We start from the raw sequence: 7,602 nt of genomic DNA, 5'->3' as shown, positions 1-7,602 counted from the left end.
ACTTTATTATTTTTTTCCAAAGAGTTTACATAGCAATGGCGCCCAATAAATTTCAGGTAATTTGTTTCTCTAGTACTCGAATTTGCACGGTGGTTGTTGATTTTTTGTTCTTTATTTTTGAAACAGAATGGGTGAACTTTTCCTTTATGAAAGTTTGAGCAAAAGTTTATGGCCATCTCTCTTACATGGTCAGTGGCCAAATGTAAGATTGCTGTGATTTGGTATAAAACCTGTGTATAATGGCAAGCATATCTGACTCTGTGCATCTCTGTGGAAGATTTCTTACACTGAAATCATGAAATGAGTCTAGAGTATTTTTCAAATTTTTATAGCAGCATCACTGTGAACACAATTGCTTTACAAATTTAATGCATGTATCATGATATTTAGAATTTTTGATATTTAGTTTTATCATACATGATGTCATCTATTCCTACGTTTACAGCTCCCCGCACACCCACTCTGAAAGTAATGCCACACCAACCCTCTATAGAGCAGCCAACTCTGTTTAGTGGTCAATTTCTACTGGTCTCTTGTGTGACGACAATATACAGCTTTGACTGTATTTCAAAATTAGTTGAAATAGATTCAGGGTTATTGAGCAATGATCACAGGGTTTTACATCACTTTTAACTTTTGAGAGTCCTGGGACTCCTGTGTTAGAAAATGGGAGTCCTACATCAAAATATGGGGGTCCCAATTTATTTCACAAAAATGTTTTATAGTTTATCAATGCCATGGTCTTCACTGTGTTCAATTAGTATTAATTTGCATACACAGAGACAACAAGGTTCCATATTGTACATGGAGGGGTAACTATTGTGGCAACACATGCACACAACTATAGGGCATATTCAACTGACTCTGTATAGTTTGAACCGCCTGTATAACTATAATGAAGAGTTGAAGACAAAAACACATTTCACTAACCTTTTTATCGATTAATTTTGGTGTTTGACCCAACTTACATTAGTTTAATTCACGTACGCGTGTGTAACTATCTGTGGCTTATCGAGTCACGGACTCGTACTACCATACATACTAGTCAATCCGTTCGCCAAGTTTGATCACATTTTTTGACAAGCACGCCACAAAATCCGCCACAAAATGGAAAGAAACCACTAAGTATCGAGAAAAGTTTCATGTCCGGTTTATTTCAGTTAAAAAAATGCGTAACACGTAGGAAATGTCTCGCAATGTCAACAGTTCAGAACAACTACATTTCATTTACAAACCGGGTCGACTGTTATGGCCGTCTCGCTTCAGGACGGCCGGAGGTCAAATATCAACAGTTTAAAGGGGCTTTTTGGCAGTCAAACGCTTGAAAATTCACAAAATACACTTCAATTTAACCGAATCCTTACAAATTTCTCAATCTTGCATGTTTTGGACTTCGAAAACCTTAACCTCGGGTTCCATGTCGAGAGTTAGGCATCACACAGTGCCGCCATCTTGGCCGCCGATACGTTCGAAGTTCACTATCGCGATCGATTTGGTCACCAAATCGCGTCATTTTTCCATAAAATATTCTCAAAAAAACTGTAAAATCTATCATTCTATCACCCAGAGGGCAGTAGCTTGGCATAATATAGTTGTCTTCCGTGTCTACGGCATGGTAAAGCTTTCAAAACGTACGTACATGTTTCGTTCAATGCACTGTGGCCATATCCGCGTACGGGTGAAACTGCAGACCTGATTAAATATTCATGAAAACCGCTGACCTCTTTTGAAGAAAGTTCGCATAAATTACTGGAATTTTCGATCGTTAGGCTGCATGATGTCATTATTTTAGTCCTTATATGGTACTAAACTGGGTTCAAAGGGTCAGGAATACCCTCCTTCTGGCTGAGTTCGGCAATGCATAGCTAAGTTAGGCATAAGCATAGAACGCAATCACTGTCGGTTTATATACCGACGTGGCGCTGAGAGCGAGAATGCCGTGTCGGTTTATAAACCGACGCGGCACTTTAAGGGTTAAAGTACGGGGTAGGTAAGGTTTACTGGGATGTGTTTTACGTGTTCAGCAGCTTCGCAAGGTGTACACCAGCAACAGATATTGCTGCGTCCCAAGGGACGCGTGGTTTAGTTTTTGAGGGGTCCTGCGTCCGGTTTTATGCGTAAAGGACGCAGAAATGCGCGTCATGTAAAACCCTGGATCATCATCAAATAATGTAATTTACCAGCTATTTTATCTTTGCCATTGCATAACACACTAAAAAATAATGTTATTTCGCCATTTCACTGACACAAAAAATGCATTGGTGAAAGACAGATGGGAGCCTATAGTACAATAGCCTGAACACCCACCACCCTGGAGGGTTTAAAGTCCAAACCATTTCCGTTGTCACTGACAAATTGAGCATCTTCCCTTGCCAAGGTCTCTTGTCCGGGCAGCTGAATGCTCCCCTAAATTAGGTAGTAATATTGGGAAGTAACTGACCTAACCTATGTGACCTTTACTGACAGAGTGACTCACAGCACATTTCAGACAGCAGAAAAACATACTATTTTACGTATGGGATCTTTTCCCATTTGTGACTCACACCAGGACAAAGAATAACACGATTCTATTTGATGATAAACTGCGTAAAATAATACAAAGCTTAGCTATTACTTTGATTTTATTTGTATTTTGTTTATATATATATATATATATATATATATATATATATATATATATATATATATATATATATATTTCCCCCCCCCCCCCCCCCCCAGCTATATACATTACATGCCTCGATGTGAGTGCAAATCAGTGCATTGATTTGAATAGGAACATCCGGGGAGTTAGCAGGCCGCTGAACGATGTACTGACCAATTTCAATGGTTTCCCTGTTCAATGAAGCCCTTCAACGTTTTCGACGTCAAAGTAGACGCTTAACATCAGATGTAAAATACCCATGCACGCACTGCTATTTTCACTAAATCTGTTTGATGCTGGTAGATAATGGTAAAATTGTTTGAAAATGCCCTGCATGTAACTAAATGTCATATAGTATTAACTGTGAAGAGGAATGTAATAAAAATATTATTGCCTGAATACATGGCTTTATGTGCCCTCCCAGCAGGAGACAATTTGCCCTCCTGGGGTCAGGCAAATTGTCTCCTGCTCTCAGGCACATAAACCCATGTTTTCAGGCAATAATGTGTGTATAGGAACGGACCTTGGAAAAGGGTTCAGTTTAGACAGGTTTCCAGTTTAGACAGAGTTCAGTTTAGACAGGTTTCACTTTAGTATAAATTATATTTTCATGATTTTGGTGCTCCAATTACTATGTAGCTCTGTTGATTATGAAAATTACTGTGTTCCTTAAGCTGAGGACACCCCATAATTTTCCTGATTCCCTGAAAATTTGTAGGCTCAAAGGCATAAACTATCGTATCGTGCCTTTATGACACTGACCATAGCGTGGAGCTGTACCTCCATTAATCAATCTTTATTATACTCAACTCACACTAGCAGAGAGTGTGGTATGGTACATTCCAAAATTGGACAAAGTACAAAATGAACACTTTCGAGAGGACAACAAAGTATCCAAGTTGTACAATAAGCAAACTGTTTAACAGTGAGAAGGCTACTGGAGGGTCAGCACAAATCAGTGTTCTTCAAGAATATAGCAAGATCTAGAAAATTATACTCCATAACCCTTTTAAGGGCCGTTTCTTTTGTGTGACACCGGAAAAAGTGGAGCAATCTATTCCACTTTCCTGTAACAATAAAACTCGTTCAGCGATAAACTTTTTACATGAGAATAATAAATGAAACTCATCATCTATTTCGTTGCTATCACATCTGAGACAAAGTCTATCTTTCAAAGGCAATTTTGGCTTACTTTTCCTACCCAATTCAATATTTAAACTATGATCACTCAATCTAAATTTCGATAAAGCTCTGCGAAGAGTAAAATTTGACAAATTATTTAAGTATTTTTCAAATAAAATCCGGTCTTGAAAGTTCTATATGTACGCAATTTATTACCACCTCCATTTTTTCTTGTATCGTTTGACATATTCTCTCTCCAAGAATTCAAATACTCGCTTGATATCTTCCTTTTTAATTTCTTGTTTAACTGGGCATATGATGTCACTCTTAAGGAGTTGAAGACATTCATATGATTGTAACTTCCCAAATTACAAAGAATAAAATTTGCCCAAGGGGAATTTATATCTATGTTTTCTTGAAGTGCCTGTTTCAGAATATGATTTCCTGGTAAACTATTTAACCTACACCAATATTTAATGACAGACATATAAAGATTGATCTTTAATGGAAATCTGCCTAATTCTGAATACTGTGCTCTCCCTGGCCTTTCGAAATTGTTAGTAAATTTACGAATTGGGTTCAAAAAATATTAGTAAGCACAATTTATGTTATTCTGAACCCACCAACTTTCAACAAGCACTTCTGGTACTCAATAGATGATTTTAAGGGGATAGAAATGATGAATGATTTCATTATGGACAAAAGAAAATGAAAAATCCCTTTTTAGTTTTTTTGACAATGAACACTCATATTTTGATACGCATTTTCAAAAGATTTATTGAATAACACAGTACATCATGGGTCATGAATGCTTGTAACATTGAAATTTCTTCCTTGTCTCAATAAAGTGTGTAATTTTGGTCAACGGCCAATGAATGTTATTCAATTACTCTATCTTTATTACGCAACATAACATGTTCAAGTATATTGTGACACAAATCATAACTCCCTTTGTGTGTAGTCAGTGGTTGATGATTATATATATTAATTTATGAAGCGGTCATTAATATTGTCAAATATTATCAGTGTTTGCACAAGTTTTAGATGCTAGAAAATCTGTCCCCTGTTTTTCATATTTGGAAAGCTCTGTTACTTTGAAAGTATGCACGTCATCCATAGGTACTAGGTGGTGCCTCTATAGCTGCAATCATTATGCCATGTTCATCTCTAAAATTCTTTTTAAACAACCACTGATCAGAACATTTGGCAGTCTGTGGTTTCGCACAAATTTTGTCTCATCTCAATCAAATTTAAGTACGCAAACTGAGACTGGTGATCCTGCTAATGTTTTCTTAGAGACAGTTACACTTTTAAAACGCTGCAGATGATCGTCATTTATTTTTTGTCCGGATAAACTTTTTGGTCATGGGACGGGGACTGTGCACAGCAATGCATTTTCTCTGGATCATAGAAACTATCAGTATTCATAACATTTGCTGAGACAGTTTCTTGTAAATATTTTGAAGGAAACCTATTAAAATTGGCAAGCTGACTGAAAAATTCAATTTGCAGATCGTCAAATGACAAATCTATGACATCTAAGATTTCCGGCTCGCTTCCACCTCCATGCACAGAAAAACACTTTGCAGTACATGTTCAACCATGCGCGGCCCGGACTGCAGTTCTGCTGTAGTTCGACTGTCTTTCAGGCTGACTGTTCTTGATCTCTTCTAGCTCGGCGGTTTCATTGTTTCGTATTTTTTCATATCAGTTGCTGTTTTTATGCCCAACTTTCTTTCCCAACTGGATACTATCAATCCAAAGTATTTGTAACTGCCCGCTTCCCTCGATCCGCTTCAACAGTCCATTTGGAAAGTTGACAGCATGTGAGTGTTGGGTGTCTCGAAACTAAAGTAATGGGGTGGTAATGCATGACACACCACAATGACAAGACCCGGGGATCTTGAAACCTTTTCGCGCATGCTCATGTTATTACAGGTCAAAGTCCAAAGCCAGCTATCACCATGTGTCGTTGCGCGGATGATAGGGGCAGCGTAGGTTTTGAAAGACGAGATATGACAGTATTTCCCGGAATTCACAATCTTGACCGAAAATCAGGCTTCAAAAATAACAAAATCGTTCGTAAATGGCCGATCGGGTATTCGTTTTTTTTTCGTAAATTTTCATTTTTGTTCGTAATTTACGAAAGTTACGAGCGACAGCGAGAGCACAGATTCTGCTCTTATCCCTTCAAGTGGAGTACGTTTACTCACTCCCAAGATAAATCTGTAATAAGACATACACAGACCTTCAAGGCAATTTATCATTACTTGTAATTTCTGTTGCCCAGATTTCTGAAGCATAAGATAAAATTGGGACAATTAACGTATCAAAAATTTTCAAACAAAGCTTTGGGCTCAACATCTTTTCACTTAAAATTGACTTTTTGATACTGAATAAAGCTTTCATTGCTTTATTTTTAAGAGTAAACTGATTCTGCTTGAATTTTCCATTTGGTGTAAAAACTATACCTACATATGTATACTGATTTACAGCTTCAATTACATTTTTCTCATAATAAAATGACTTCTTTATTAAACGGTTGCCTTTATTGAAAACCATTGTTTTTGTTTTTTTAGTGTTTACTGAAAGACCCCAACTTTATCTAAAAGAATGTAACTTATTCAAACAATTCTGTAAACCTTCTGCAGATTTTGACATTAAAACTAAATCGTCAGCGTATAAAATACAATTTAATTTAAGATCACCCATATCAACAGGAAAGTCAGAAATGTCACCAAATATATCTGGAAGATCGTTAAGAAATATATTGAACAATGTAGGTGAAAGATTACAACCTTGTTTCACCCCCCGTGAAGAAAGAAACCCATCCGAAATTTTGCTTGACGTTTTCACTTTATACTGAGTATTATCATACATGGACTTAACAACATTATAGAAATTACCCGTTATTCCTAATCTCTGCATTTTTAAAAATAAACCCTTTCTCCAAACAGAATCAAAGGCCTTTTTGAAATCAACAAATGCCACATAAAGATGATTTGATGAATTTTTAGTCCCTTTTTTGTATAATGTTTTATTGATTGCAGTCTTTAATAGAACACACAATCAGAAGTACGTCTGTTCTTTCTAAAACCAAACTGGCAAGGTGAGAAAAGATTTTTATCTTCAAGATAGTTGATGAGACGCTTATTCAAAATTGATGTGAACAACTTTGATAGACAACTAGAAAGAGCTATCGCTCTGTAATTACTTGGGTCAAACTTATCCCCAGATTTGTGAAGCGGAACCAATAATGTAGATTTCCAGATTTCTGGAAAATGACCAGTATCTAAAATGTGATTAAACAACTTCAGTAAGCTACTGATGCAAATACCATCACTAGCTTTAATCATTTCATTTAGTATAGAATCCTCACCTGGTGCTTTTTTATTTTTCAGACATTTAATAGCTACTATTAACTCTGATTGTTTAATTGGGATATTAAGATATATATTCAATCTCCTTATTTTTTCCATGTCTGTTAATTCTTTAGATACTAATTTTTCTACTTCAGCTGACAAGGCATTATCCTCTGCACTATATAATGACTTAAAATAAGTGACCCAATCTTTACACTGAATGGACTCATCAATAGAGGTACCTGGTTTCTTCCTGAGATTTTTTAGAATATCCCAATACTCATTTGAATTATTCTTGTGTGTAAGTTCTAGTTTGTCAATTAATGATTTTGCATACATTTTTTTGCTAAGTTTCAATTGCTTTCTATATTTTTTCCTTAAACTGAAATAATTGTATCTAGCAACAGGGTCTTTTTGATTTTTTCAAAAGCCTTAAGAGCAATTCTTAGCTCCTTACGTAAATTATAACAATTT

This window comes from Ptychodera flava, chromosome 3 (genome assembly GCF_041260155.1).
Source record: "Ptychodera flava strain L36383 chromosome 3, AS_Pfla_20210202, whole genome shotgun sequence".
Classification (NCBI taxonomy): domain Eukaryota; kingdom Metazoa; phylum Hemichordata; class Enteropneusta; family Ptychoderidae; genus Ptychodera; species Ptychodera flava.
Note: the sequence above shows the minus strand (reverse complement) of the source record.